Raw genomic sequence first — 15,729 nt, forward strand, 5'->3', positions numbered from 1 at the left:
GGGATTACAGGCACACGCCACCATGCCCAGCTAATTTTTTGTAGTTTTAGTAGAGACGGGGTTTCACCATGTTGACCAGGATGGTCTTGATCTCTTGACCTTGTGATCCACCCGCCTCGGCCTCCCAAAGTGCTGGGATTACAGGCGTGAGCCACCGCGCCCGGCAAGAGTGGATTTTTTAAAAAGATTACAACATCCAGGCCAGGCACAGTGGCTCAAGCCTATAATCCCAGCACTTTGGGAGACCTGGGAGGGTGGATCCCTTGAGATCAGGGGCTCGAGACCAGTCTGTTTCTACTAAAAATACAATTAACTGGGTATGGTGGCATGCACCTGTAATTCCAGCTACTCAGAAGGCTTTGCCAGGAGAATCACTTGAACCTGGGAGGTAGAGGTTGCAGTGAGCCAAAATTTTGCACACAAGCCAGGGTGACATAGTGAGACTCTCTCTCAATAATATCAAATAAAGCTATCAGGACAACAACATCCAGTGTTTGTGGGGATACACAAAAAAGGATACTCTTGAAGAAGAAAGCATAATTAGATATTATCACATGTATCCTCAGAGCTTAAAATTTAAAAAAACAAAGTGGAAAAAAGTAGTTATCAATATTTTAAATGTAAATGTCTTTAACATAATAATGTCGCATATAAGTATTTACAGAAATACTTGCAAATGTGTATAAAGATGTATTTGCAAAGAAGTTCATTACAGCACTATCTGTAATAGCCCAAAACAGGAAATTGCCTAATTGTTCACCAATAGAGAAAACTGCTTGCTAAATTATGATATATACAAATATGTAATTCAATGCAGTGATTGAAGAGATGTATATCTCTCTACTGACATGGAAGACCCCGAGACACATTATCATTAAGCCAAAGACCCCGAGATATATCATTAAGCCAAAGAGTATGCTGAAGATATAGAGATAGATATTCCCAATTTGTATGATCCCCAATTGGTATGGTCTCAATTTTAACCTAATTTAAAGTCCCCTAAATTCCCTAGCTATGTAGCACTTGCCAAGTTGAAAAACCATGCTAAGTCTCAGCCTCTTTATTTACAAAATGGTTATTATAATAATGTCTATCCCCATAAGAGTATTATGAAAATAAAATGAAATAATCCATGCAATTATGCTTAGTTCAATGTACAGAGAGGAAAAGCTTTCCCAAGGTAATATGAGGGATAATATTTCTCCTGATACCTACTACTCATACCATACTCTCCTTTTTTTAAAATTAAATTTAAAAACATTTTTAATAGAGATGGGGTCTCACCATATTACACAGGCTGGTCTTGATCTCTTGGCCTTAAGCAATGCTCCTACCTTGGTCTCCCAAAGTACTGGGATTACAGGCGTGAACCCAGCCTCATATTCTCTTTCATAAACATGTTTTGAATATATCACATACTAGGATGTTTAATGCCCTTTAAGCAAAAATCTGCATAACTGACTTAGTATTAGAACATAGATTAGGCTGCTAAAATCCCCACTAATGTCCAGAAAAATGCAGTCATTACACAATAGGCTCATTGCCTGCAAGCCTTTCTGTTTTTTCTCTGACCAGGAAGCCCCTTTCATCTACATGATTTTGATTCTTTCCATTTTCTTACAATAGTTCTATTATTTTTATTTATATTAGCCTTGATTGCTCTACAAATATATGGATAATTAATCAAATAATAATCAGAGCATGACTCCTCCTGATATTATAGCAACATAAACTCTAAAGACCAACAGCATTCTGGGCCCTAATGTTCAACACCATCAAAATATATATATGTATTTTGTAGTTCAAGTACCTTCACATTGTTCGTGTTTTATTTCACTGAGAAAAGCAAATAAAAGGAAGTTTAAATTTAAGACTTCTTGTTTCAGAGCCAAGAAATGATATTCTGGTTCCTCGATCAAAGGAAACAAAACAAGACCTCATCCAGTGCTTCACAGCAGAGACAGGCTTTCAGGGGTAACAAGTTTACAAACATGGTTAGCAAGGACATTTCTGAACCAACAACCCAAGGCTATGAAAAGCAAATAAAGTAAAAATTAGCTTATGATAAGATTTCAACTAGAATCATCTTATTTACATTTTCAGTAGTTTGAACTGCAACACTTTATCAAAACAACAGCAACACTTTTTCAACAGTAAGAAAAAAACTTATTCCCTTCACTACTTTATGACACATTTTCTTTAATCAGCAGGTCTAAATAAATTCAGCATTTTCTGTAAATATTGACTGAAAGGAGTCTCCCACAATGTTTCTACGAGGTCTCAGTTCAGGCTATGTCCAGGTTCAGTAGAATCTTCCTGACACATCAAAGATGGAAAATGTTCCAGGTTCCAGCAGGCTGAAATTCAGATGATGGCTTGGCAACCTGTGCTCCTGGATATAAGCCAAGCATTCACATGCTTCCACAAACAGGCTACACTTATCGCAAGCTTCCTTGGCAGAACCCTGACTCACCTTCACATGATTTTAGTGGCTCTGTTAAATAAGCTCTAAATTGAAACAAACAATAAGCATGGACAAAATAGCCACATATTAACATTACAAAAGCCGATTTGGCAATAAACCATCCACACAAACGAAGACTCTTATAGCTGTAGAAAAAATGTATAATCTCAACTTTCTTTTTCTTCCCCCAAATCAAGGCTAGTTCACTGATTGACAATAGTAACAATTATCTAGTGTTGTGATTGCCCAGTGTGCACCCGGGAGTATGTTAAGGGCTTGTTGCAAAATGAAGTAAGCAAAACTAGAGTTTATAATCATCAGACAATTTAGGGTAAACACTGATAGTCTCCAAAGATCTAAACAGCTGAGGGCTTTAGTCTGCTCTTCTATAATCTTATAAGGAGTATGTTACAATGAATAGAAATCTCAAACTAAATTCTGCTGCATGTAAAAACATTGCTGTACTAGAAGTGCTGCAATGTTTTTGCAAATTTTTATGAGTTTTGCAAAAAACAGACTCATAGGCCTATCTCATAAAAAGTCTGTAAAGTCCCCGATTTCTGTCTTTAAAGTCATTTTGAAAAGTAACCTGTGTGAAAGGTTTACTTAAAGCAGTTGTAACTGCATTCTATAGTAGGATACATTTAAACTTCTAAGTGGATCATTCACCATAATCCTACATACCATAAAACAGGATCAAATGGAGTACTAGTTAGGTGTTACTCCAAAAGTAGTTAATTTGCTAGCCTTGAATGACCCGAATTCTATTCACATAAAATATTTCTAAGGCTAGCCTGTGTTTCTTCAACATCATTCATTTCACCAATTATTTGTAACATACTTAACATTAATACACTGTATTGTGTAGATTTAAAGTACCAATATCTGGGTGCAGGCTTCTAATCAGGGTCTTTCAAATAATAACTTACTAATCCTAGTGTGTGTATTCATGATTGTAATACCTAGAATGCTAACTAAAGGGTCCTAAAACAAAGTTACTTCCATAAATATTGTTACATATGTTAAAGTACTTTAAGTTATAGACAATATAGCACTTTTACACAAATTATCTCTCTTTACCAACGATCTAGGGAGAAAGGCAGAAAAGCATAAAGAGAGTCCCCATGGTTTTTCATATTTTTACATGAGAAACTTCATATTTGTACATGAGAAGTTCAGGTGACAATACACATGCTATATATAAGACAAAGTCTATTAGGACAAAAAGTATATTTCACTAATTGTAAGCCTAGTGTTTTAATGGATTATTAAAGAACAAGAAGTGAAAACAACACAACACGCTCTACATAATGGGAGAGAGAGAGCATGCTAGTCCAAATGGCAACACAAGGAAGCCTATCTTTGTCAAGGTTTTCCAGAAGACCAGAATTAAGAAGACGTGTGTATATGTGTTTTTTACATATATTATATATATTTTATTTATGTTAAAACTGATTCATTTTAAGGAATTGTCTTACATGACTGTAGGGGCTAGCAAGTCCAAAATCTGTAGGGTAGGCCTGCAGGCCAGAGACCCAGGGAAGAACTAACATTGCAGTTTAAGTCCAAAGGCAGCCTGCTGGCAGAATCCCCTCTTCTTTGATAGAAATCAGTCTTCTATGAAGGTCTTCAATGAATTTGATGAGGCCAATCCTCATTAAGGAAGGAAATCCACTTTAGCCCACTGCTCTAAATGTTCATCTCATCTAAAAATTACTTCATAGACTCTAGATTAATGTTTGTCCACATATCTGGGTACTGTGGTCTACCCATGTTGACACATAAAAGTGAGCCATCACAAATTCCTTTACACAGGATCTTCTCTGGCTGCAAAGCGGAACTTTTTGGCATTTGGCAAGGATAGTCAGGAATATGACTTCCTCACAAGTAAATAGAAATAAGACCACAGATTTACAACACCTACAAGTTACAGAGATACTTCTGACAAGTTGAAGCATTTCACAAGGATAGTATCATTATTTCCATACTTAAACTCCTAGCTTAGAAAAGAAAAAGCCAACCTAGCTAAAACTGCAGTAGGAAAAAATACTGAGGGGAAACTGCATGGGGCCAACATGTAAGACAGTGGTCAATGAAAACTTGTGCCACCACACTCTGTGAACTCGGCCAACTCGCTGGGCCTTTCTGAGCGCAGGCTTTTATATGCAAGAAGGCAGGACCAATTCTTATACCCAGGATGCTGGATTCTAGGGTCAATCTTTACTCTGAAATCTAATCAAAATTCATATCACTATGTGCCAAGGTTTTCCAGAAAACCAGAATTAATAAGATATGTGTATGACTCTTCAACTATTCATATGTACATCTGATGGTAAGTTAACTAAAAGCATGAATTCTAAGTTGTAGCTTATTTATAGCAAGCTATCTGTTCCACATTTTTTAATATTACCACATAAATTCACAGTCTTACAGAGTATTTGAGGAATGGATCATCTGGGACCCATATTTCTATCTAGATGATATCATTATGTTTTTTAGATAGGTAAGCGTTTAGTTAACTTTACCACTGTGCTAGTTTTGTTGACTCTTTCTTCATTCTTATATCTAAGTCACCTAGTAGGCCTTATAAATGCCAAACCAAAATACTTAGTTCACTGCCCTCAGCTAAATACGGGTCAGCAAGGCAACTGAGACCCCTCTACTCAGGTAAAAGATAATATCCATAAGCTACTTTAGCAAGGAGAGGTTTCTGAGGGATAGCCCATTTGAGGGCATTAAAAGGCTGGATGTTCTCCTTCACAAACACAAATGCACATAATTCAAACTCTGAAATCAGCAGTAAAGTACAAAAAGGAAGAATAGGAAATATAAAGATTAATATATGTAAAAATCATAAAAGTAAGTTTTTTCTTGCAAAAATAAGGGAAAAAAGAGAAAGTAAAGGTAAATTTATATTTGTTAATATAAACAGTAAGCTCACTTCTGTAATCCATGTGAACTAGCCCAAAGAAAGGTAAACTAGTCTATCTATGAAGATGTTAGTGCTGCTAAGCAGTATTTCCAGTTCTCCTAATGGGTACAAAGGGTATTTTCTTTCTTTACCCTTTCTTGCCTTGGGGTAGGGCTATGTAAATAATTCTCACCAACGGGTTCTGGGCAGAGGATGTGTGTCACTTCTCAGCTGAGCCATTTTACTGCGGAGGCAAGACCTTTCAGTGTTTCTTTCTTCTTGTATTTCTGGATTCTGGAAAGTATATATGATGGAAATGGACTCTCTACAAGTTTAAATACCTTAGTAACTACACTGAATACAAAGACCTTCCCTTTGACCTAACATGGACATGTAACATCAGTGAGAAATAAACATCTATTAGAAGATACTGGGATCATTTAGTAGTGCAATATAAACTAGCCTATGTTAACCGGGCATCTAAAAGGATCACTTGGCTCACTATTAGTATGGATTGCAAAGATCCTATCTTGGTTTAAAAACACAAGATTTGGGGCCAAGAGATGAACGTAACTAAGAACATGACCTTTCACCTCATTTTAAGTGAAAACATTAGTGATAATAAGTCACACAAAGAACTCAGAGATGTGTCAAAAGCATTAATCTCAAGTCAAAGCCCTATTTTCTGTTCTTCTGCTCTAATCCCAGTTCCAAAAGCCCAGAGGCTTCAGGAATGGGACTAAATACTACCCTCCATCCTAGGTGGTCCTAGATCTTCTTATCAGCTTTTTCTCACACAAGGCTGTGGGAACCCAGGAGTGGCTGCTTATAGTGCCATCAATCATATCTTCCATATTACCTACCTCTCATCTATTTCTCTTCCCTTACACAATACAAAGAGGGATAATTTTCAGAATCAGTTTTATCAAAGGCCAAAAGAAGGCGTGAGCAAAGTCTTCAGAAGTATGTAGTGAAGATACTGGAAAGCAAATTTAACGCTGCTAAGTCCTCCCAATTCATATCTCCATAGTATTCTTCTTATATTATTTGGAGTATAGTGAACTGTTATATCTCCAAACATATTCATATTCAAACATATATAACAGTCATAATAAAATCAAGTATGCATTTTTGTATTAGCAATAGCACCAACCACCTTAAATATAAAGGATGCAAAACCTTTAAATTTTATTTATTTTTTAAAAATTATTATATATTTAATAAAAATATATATTAAGGGTCTCACTATGTTGCCCAAGCTGGTCTCAAACTCCTGGGCTCAAACAATCCTCCCACCTAGGCCTCCCAAAGTGCTGGAATTACAAGCATGAAACACCATGCCCAGCTAGAAAACTCCTCAAATTTAAAATGGCTATGGTTGACTTTGCAGAAAGTTTTATATATACATACATGCACGCACATACACACACACACATATATATAAGTAAAATATACATGTAATACATATATATATAAAGTTAAATCTTCTATATATGTAAAGTTAAAATACATGAAGATTTTTAGAAAAGAGCATTTCAAGATAAGTAGAGTTTTATTAAGGTCACACATATAGAAATATTAATGAAATAAGATTAAATCTCTTGCTTTTATCAATATAGAATTCAATTATAATTGGTACCATTCATCGGCAAATATGTATTGTTAAAATACTTAAAAAGTTTTTTTTAATTTTAATTTTTGTTTTTATTCTAGTAAGACTGAACACTTTCAAACAATGCTTGGTCTTTTTTTCATCCTCTATTTATGACTTACTGGTTACTATCCATTATTTTTCATTGATTTTTAATAAATTTTAATATATAATATTGCATGGAAAAGTCTTAAAAATAAGTTCTCCTATGCCATTAAAATAATCAGGCGAAAAAAATCCTTTATAAATGTAAACTTAGCTCATCCTGAATTTGGACAAATTCTAAGACAATTAAGCCTAAATTAGTGAGTTTTTTAACAGAGAACTCAGCAATTCCGCTGATGTTGTTTTCCTCAGCATTTTTCAATTTATTGTAAACAATTAAAGATATCCATGAGAAATTAACAATGTTCTCTTTCAGTTCAGCCAGAGTTTTAAAACGGAGACATATGTTTTGCTAACTGACAAATGGTGGCCAGCATGAAATAAATTGGTGGCCTTGGTCTAGTTTCCACTGGACAGGTGTCCTCATCACAGAAACATTTAACTAATTAACCCAATTGGCACCTATCAGGGGGCAGTGGACAATCTCCTAGGTGAAATAACTGACTTCTCATTCCAAGAAGTAAACACTCTTGTACAGATGCAGCAAGTTAAGTTAGTAAATCAATTTTTGTTCTAGCATTTGTCTCAGCAGTTGGTCCTTTCTGCTTCTTTTACTACAACTGCCAGCACTGTGTTTCTAAAGGCCCATAGAGGAAAATTATTCTAAATTGTTTAAATAAGAAAACAGATGGAGAGGAGTAATATGAGGTGTATGAGTGTGCACATGCAGTGAGATTAAAGAGCGGAAATGGGGATATGGGGATGCCAGCCACACCAAAGAGGGTTTGAGAGCTTCTCTTGAGTGTGGAAATGGAAAGTGAGACTTTTAAGCTTCTCCAGTACAGAAGTTTACACTCTCCCATGCAATCCCCCAGGGGTGACTGGACCTCTGAATGGAAGGGTGGGTGGGGTAAACAGTATCATGAAAAGCAAACACTGAACTCTGACGCATGGGAAGAGCACCTCAAGCCCAAATTTTGCCTGGAAACAGAATGAAACAGCCTTGAAAGGAATTTAACTGTTTGTTCCAGGAGGTCATCAGAAACAACTGTGAGCTAAAGTCAAAGGGGCTCTCAAAACAAGGATCTCTGTAAAACTCCCAGGAACTGTTCACTTACCCAGGGTAGTGGAAGAGAATGCCAAAATATAGATGAGGGTGCATTATCAGTCAAACAAGAGGGTGAGGATCTCAAGAGAGTTAACATTAGTGCAGAAGAAGAAAGGACTGTGATAATAAAGTGGCAGGCGAACCAAAATGGATTCCTACTCCTTACATTAAAAAGGTTGTGGCGGGGCGCAGTGGCTTACTCCTGTCATCCCAGCACTTTGGGAGGTGCAAGGGACACATATCACAATGGCAGGAGTTCGAGACCAGCCTGACCAATGTGGCGAAACCTGGTCTCTTAAAATACAAAAATTAGCTGGGCATGGTGGCGTGCACCTGTATTCCCAGCTACTCAGGAAGCTGAAGCAGGAGAATTGCCTGGATCCAGGAGGCAGAGGTTCCAGTGAGCTGAGACTGCACCACTATACTACAGCCTGGGCAACAGAGTAAAATTTCATCTCAAAAAAAAAAAAAAAAAGTTGATGACCAGGCTCTTCACAGTATTATGATGGTCTTTTTTTTTTTTTAAACATTTATTTATTTATTTTTATTCAGTCTCCATAGAGACTGCCAAAAAATGTTAATGCTGACTACACAGTAAGCCATCACAGCAGGGTATTGGGAAAAGTTTTCAAAGCTATAATCACACGTAGGATAAGACTCATTGGCTGTGATACTGCCACTGCGCAAAGCTATGATGATCTTTCCATATGTTAACATGACTAGGCTACACTTCCCAGTTATTTAATCAAACATTAATCCAAGTGTCACTTTGAAGGTATGCTGTAGATGTGATTAAAGTCCAAAATCAGTTGACTTCAAGTAAGGGAAATTGTCCTAAATAATCTGGGTGGGCCTGAATTCAATCAGTTGAAAGGCCTGAAGAGCAGAGCTAAGGTTTCCTGAAGACAAAAGAAATTCTGCCTGTGACAGCAGCTTCAACTTGTGCTTGAGGCTTCCAGTCTCTCATCTTCACTGCCTGCCCTACAGATTTCAGACCTTCATAGCCAGAGCCCACATTTGCATAAACCAATTCCTTGTGATACATTTCTCCTAAAATGTACCTTCTACTGGAGCTGCTTCTTTGGTTGACCCTAACTAATACACCAACAGTTCAACTTTTCCTCATAGAAAAGGTACAGTAATTTAGAGCAGTAGTTTGCAAAGTGCTTACTGTAACCTATAGAGGTTTTGAATCAATCTAATAGGTCATAAAGAGCATTGGGAAAAGTAAAATAGAAAAGGAGAGAATAGAAAAACATCCGCATTCATTGTAAGTAGTAAGAGGACATATTGTACTTCAGAACTTTTGGTTTCAAATATACACATACATATATGCATATGTAATATACTACATCTCAGTATACATGGTTTTGGTTTAGAGACTAAAAGAACGGTAGCACTTAAGAAATAGTGAAAAAGTCAAAGCAGGGAATACAGGCTTCTCAAACTACCGAGCCTGTGAATACTGAATACAGATATAGAAACTACCCTTCACACCTTCTGTTTTGATCCCTTGATTCTTACTTCAAATCCTTATTAAGCACCAGCTCACTGGTTGGCACTGTGCTCAGTATTGATAATACCTTATTAGGCTGGGGGTGGTGGAACATACCTGTAATCCCACTACTTTAGGAGGCAAAAATGGATGGATCACCTGAGGTTAGGAGTTCAGGACCAGCCTGGTCAACATGGTGAAACCCCTTTTCTATTAAAAATACAAAAATAAATAAATAAATAAATAAATAAATAAATAACTGGGCATGGTGGCAGGTGCCTGTAATTCCAGCTACTCAGGAGGCTGAGGCAGGAGAACTGCTTGAATCTAGGAGGCAGAGGTTGCAGTGAGACAAGGTTGTGCCACTGCACTCCAGCCTGGGTGACAGGAAAAAAAAAAAGAAAAAAGAAAGTACTTTATTAATCTCAGACCTGTGATTGTAAACAACATAAAGGCTGCAATAAAGGGATGTGGGCCATGCTATGGAAGCACACAGTAGAGACATCTAAGCCTACCCGGCAGGACAAGTGAACAAGAAAGAATTTATCAGGCAAATCTGAAAGCAAAGACTTCAGCCAGCAATGGTTAGAGTCAGCAAATAATAAAGCAGGGTGGGGGTGGTATGTGTGGCAGGCATTCTGAGAGGAAGACTAGCGTGTGCATGGCAGAAATCAGACAGAAGAACAGAATAACAGGACAGGAAGTAAGCCAACATGGCCAAGGCCACAGCGGTGAATGAATGGGAAGAGATGGTACAAAAATAGGTAAGGGAGCTCTGTGGCACAGTTTGTCTTTCAGAGAAGGGGAGTTTATGAAGATTAGAGAAAATCAGAACTAAAAAGAAAGAGAGGAGCCAGGAGTTCTAGGAAACCTCTATCTTCAGCCCTTTTGGAGGACTTTTTAGTGGGAGTTTAGGCCTCTCAGAATACTAAGAGATTTTTCTCAAATGATCCTGGTGATGGGGCCAGTCATTTGTGCAACAGCAGAAGGAAGGCAAGAATATGATCGCAATGTCCTTGCAAAAGGAACAAAGGCAGTATGAATCTCAGAAGGCCATGAGGAAATGAAGGTTGTGAGAACTAAAGTTCCTACTGGAGAATCAGTCAGACACATGAGGGAGAATGACAGCAACAAAAGCCCTTCCTTTGCCAAACACATCTCTTAAGTTTTTAGGGTGAAATTATATAAAATACATGCATTGTAAAGGCCTATCTAAAATCCAGTATTTCCACAGTGTGCTGGGTCTCATAAAAAGAGAATTCATAACTTGAGGTTTAGCACTATCTACTAAGAGTCAAATAATAAAACAAAGGTTGCGCAATTTTATATAATCTCAAATAGCTTCAAATGCTGATAGAGGTTTTAAAAAAAATGTTTTAGCAAGCATTTCTAGCACTGAGACATATGCAGTACAACCAAAAATTTTAATTTCTGTAAAGGTCACAAGTAAAATATGCTTCATTTTTAAACTCTTCAAGCTAAGGCCAGACATCACATGGTAGGGGGAAAAAACCCTGCAAAACAAGACAAGCACAAACAACTAATTGTTAGGGAAAGCATATATACATGAGGACACTGATGCTGTGGTACAAGGCTAAGCTTGTAAACCTAAGACTAGACTTACAAAAAATCTTCACTGCATTCTGGGCAGCTATCATACAAGTTAAAAAATAATCACGTTACCCTTATAAAGCAGGAAAGACTCTGTTTTCTTATAAACAGATTGTCCCGTCCATTTAGACTTCTTCAAGAACTACAGTCAAATGTAATGAACCAATTCTAGATCATGACTAAAAATGTCAACATACAGCTAAATCTACAAATGGTATCTGTCTCGTGTTCCCCTTACTTATTGGAAAAACTTGAATGGTGGAAGTCCTTTACAGGAAACAAGATAATAAACTATCTTTTTTAAAACATGTCGAGGACAGTGTTATCACATTGTTCTTAGTGTTTTTGAAGTGAAAACTGCCACTACTTCCGTCAGCATATGATTAATCGTTGAACCTGGGGATCACTGACCTTGAATCACATTAACTTTGACCTCATATATCTTTTAATTGAACGAATGGTTTTGTAAATATTGTGTAAACCACCATACTTCTTAATCAGTTGTCACCAGCCTCAGCAACCATCCACATAAAAGTACAAAAAGAAAACTGGTAATTTCTCTGTTAAAATAAATAAGTGAATGCTCTGTAATCAAAAAAGAAAATGCATCAATCATCCGCACTTCCTACCTGGGTTCCTGATTCTGTATAGATAGTTCATACTTCTGGACCAGTTAGATGCCTTGATAGCACCCTCAAATTTAAAGTACCCAAAAGCAAAATTATAGTGTCTCCCATTCTGTCCTCTGTAAGGTCTCTCATGTTAGAGGACAATAGGATCCTTCTGGCCACATAGGCTTGAAAGGGCAGTAAATCACACAACAAAACTTCCTCTTCACCTCCTACACGCCCACATGAAATTAGTAAAAATAGCCCTTTTATTCCTATCCTTTTTTTTTTTTTTTTTTTTTTTTGATATGGAGTCTCCCTCTGTCGCCCAGGCTGGAGTGCAGTGGCATGATCTCAGCTCACTGCAACTCCAACCACCTCCGCCTGCGTTCAAGCAATTCTCCTGCCTCGGCCTCCCAAGTAGCTGGGATTATAAAATCCTGCCACCATGCCTAGCTAATTTTTGTATTTTTAGTAGAGACGGAATTTCACCACTTTGGCCAGGCTGGTCTCAAACTCCTGACATCAAATGATCCACCTGCCTCTGCCTCCCAAAGTGCTGGGATTATAGGCATGAGCCACCACGCCCAGCCTATTTCTATTTTTAAAAGGATTCTTTTTCTAATCACTCCTTCCTATTCCTTCTGCCTACTACGATTCCTAATAAGTTATCCAGCAACTTATGATACACCACATATAAGTGCCATTCTTAAAGCCTGGCTCTAATCACATCACTGTGGGTCAGGAAACAGCACTGGAAGATGGGATGGAGAGAGAGAATGAATTTATAAATGATTTTAAATTTCTTGTGTATACTTTTTTGTACTTTCCAAATTCTATATAATGAGCAAGTACTACTTTCTAATGGAGATGGAAAAGAACACAAAAACACCTCTTAAGTTTCTCCATATTACCTGGAGAATATAGTTAAAACATGCAGACATCCAAAGTTCTCTAAGATCTGGCTCCAGCATACATGACCAGACTTTACTTAATGCTACTCTTTCTTTCATTCACCCTATCATACAAAAGTTGTTACTATTTTGTTATGTGTTTGTTAAGCTTTCTTTCATATTTTTTGGTCTCTCTTATAGATTTATTACATTATGCTATATATTGTATTTATCTATGACCACAGTTTTTATTCAAATAAAGTCAGCTGCTTTGGAGTGAGGCAGAGTCTTATCTATCAGTTAAATGTTCATAATACAATGTTTTAGAAGCAATGGGTCTTTTATAATTGTCAGTGAACCATATAAGGTTGGTACCTTAAATCCAAACCACTTCTGAACAAAAGAAAAGTGACCTGTGAGAGGTAACAACTCACCAAAGGACAATAATAAAATTTATAACTTCAAAACAAGTCTTATACACAATTCAGGCTGCATTCTAGAAAACATGACTTAATAACAAAGACTTAATGATTATTTGTGTCAGGAATCAAGTATTACCAAAAAAGGAACATTTATTAATATTACCAAAATTAATTTTTGTATATGGTAGACAATATAAAAAAAAAAGTGTACTCTCCTTTTTAAGGATTAGGTTGTGTTGTTCCTGGCAAGAAGTTTTATAATGCTTCTGTTTTTTGATCATTTTAATGTGACTGAGTAGACAATCTAATTTGGAAGAACTTATAATTTACTTTTTTAATGTATTTTGAAATGCTAAAATAAAATTATATTAGAAATAGTACAGTCAAGGGTAATTAGCTTTACTGATGTGGATGAAAGTGTATTATTTGGGTTCTCAGGGTGAAATAAAGAGCTGGCAAGAAGAATTAAAATACTTATAAGTATTTCAATTGTTGCTGGAGAATGGATTTAAATATGTAAATATATAAAAGTGGTTGGCTCCCTTTGCAGCCTTGAGTGCAGCATCTATCTTTAGGTGAGTAGGTCCAATTAAGGCTTTAATGTCCCACAACTATGGCAGATTTGCTGATTAAAATACAGCAGTCACTTTTACAGTTTTGCATTCTGGTCAGGGTGGTCTATCCTGAGAAACTCCATCTGTTGGTGTCTGTACTCTCCCAAAAGCACAGAAAAACCAAAAAACCATCCCATGTATAAGAGCTCAAGTCTACCAAAAGCCATTGTCATGTCATCTTCACCTGCCATATTGATATCAGGAAGGTAAATACATATCACATGTGTCTTAAAAGTGTAGTTGTACTCAAATGTCCATTTGCTTCTTACAAGTCACCCTGACACAGCCAAAGCAATTATAGAAATACAGTTTACTATAGAAAAGAATTAAACCTCACTCTCTCACTTTGGAAGAAATCAAAACCACTTCCAAATTATAGGTCTCAATTTCTTGAATATTTTGTAACTTCCCTATGACAATATTCTCCAACATTAGATGGCTATCCTCTCATCCAGAATACCTCTAGTCCTTTCGTACTTACATCCTGCCTTTCATTTGTTAATGTTATTTTATTGTTTAAATACACCACCCTCAGCACAGGACTAGTGTCTTATTCCCATTGTAACTCAAAAATTTGGCATTGTGCTTGACAGAGGATCTACTCAACAGATGCTTGCAGGGAGACTGCCCGATAAAAGCAGTTCTTTTGGAAGTTCTGTAACTCCCTTGAATATGTACTTCATTCATTGATTCAAACAGCTGTTTTAGATTTCAGATAAGCTGGCAATATGAGCAAAGGAATCTTTTTCACTGTCTGGTCCACCCTGCTGGCTTCCACTGTAAGCACTGGTATTTGGGGCATCCAAGATTCTGGCAGCAGCTACAGTTGGCATAAAAATGCAACACAGAGAACAAGTCCTTAACCAAAAAAAAAAAAAAAAAAAAAAAAGTATGTAGTATAAGATACAAAGCAGAAAAAGCTGTTCCTCTGATGGCTGGGCCTGTTCCAATGCTGGCTCTCTTTCCACTCATTTCTCACTACATATAATACAAAAGTTTATCCATTAGTTCTCATCATAAGAATTGAAAAGATTTCAACAGTGACTATTGGGTGGTCAGTGAGATTGTACCCACTCTGTTTACAGGCAAATAGCAGACTTGAATGGCATTTTCCTTCAATTCTGTTCAAAAATGGCTAAACAGAGAAATGACAGGTAGATGATAATGAGGAGGTGAGAAGGAGAAGTGCAACTAACATTGAGTGATTCTTCTGGAATAGGTGTCTCATTTAAATCGCATAATCATCTTTTTTGGCAGATCAGTCAACTTCAGGCTCACATATGGCAGGCAGTTGGCCCAAAGACACACAGAAAATACATAAGTAACAATGAGATACAAGTCCACGAATTAAAAATCCATGCTTTTCCTTCCATGCCACACAGCTTTAGTCAAAAAAAAAAAAAAGCATTAAGAGCACTAAATACCAAAACTAAAATAAGCACCCCTACATAGAATAAACTACACACTGCTTCCACAACTGCAAAGGGCCATAAATGGAAGGGGGTGGAAATTCAGACTTACTAGTAACAAAAGAAGTACAAATTACATAAGTAATTTTTCATCTACAAAGATTTAAGGCTGGTCACGGTGGCTAACACCTGTAATCCCAGCACTTTGGGAGGCCAGACGGGCAGATCACTTGAGGTCAGGAGTTCAAGACCAGCCTGGCCAACATACTGAAACCCAGACTCCACTAAAAATACAAAAATTAGCTGGGCGTGGTGTCATGTGCTTCCCAGCTATTCAGGAGACTGAGGCAGAGGAATCACTTGAACCCTGTAGGTAGAGGTTGCAGTGAGGCGAGATCGTGACAGTGCAAGACTCTGTCTCAAAAAAAAAAAAAAAAA

The 15,729-nt window shown here is 37.0% G+C and overlaps 1 protein-coding gene and 1 non-coding gene across 18 annotated transcripts in view; both read right to left on the reverse strand.

Annotated features, from left to right (window-relative positions):
• Positions 1–15,729, reverse strand: part of PPP1R9A (protein phosphatase 1 regulatory subunit 9A) — a 344,292-nt gene that overhangs the window by 168,620 nt on the left and 159,943 nt on the right. The gene's annotated exons all lie outside the window — the stretch shown is intronic.
• On the reverse strand, positions 8,792–8,930 carry LOC116533363. The gene has a single exon (XR_004261250.1). It is a non-coding gene; the product is annotated as a U4 spliceosomal RNA (small nuclear RNA).

This window comes from Sapajus apella, unplaced genomic scaffold (assembly GCF_009761245.1).
Source record: "Sapajus apella isolate SASKATOON/1434 unplaced genomic scaffold, GSC_monkey_1.0 scaffold81, whole genome shotgun sequence".
Taxonomy (NCBI): Eukaryota; Metazoa; Chordata; class Mammalia; order Primates; family Cebidae; genus Sapajus; species Sapajus apella.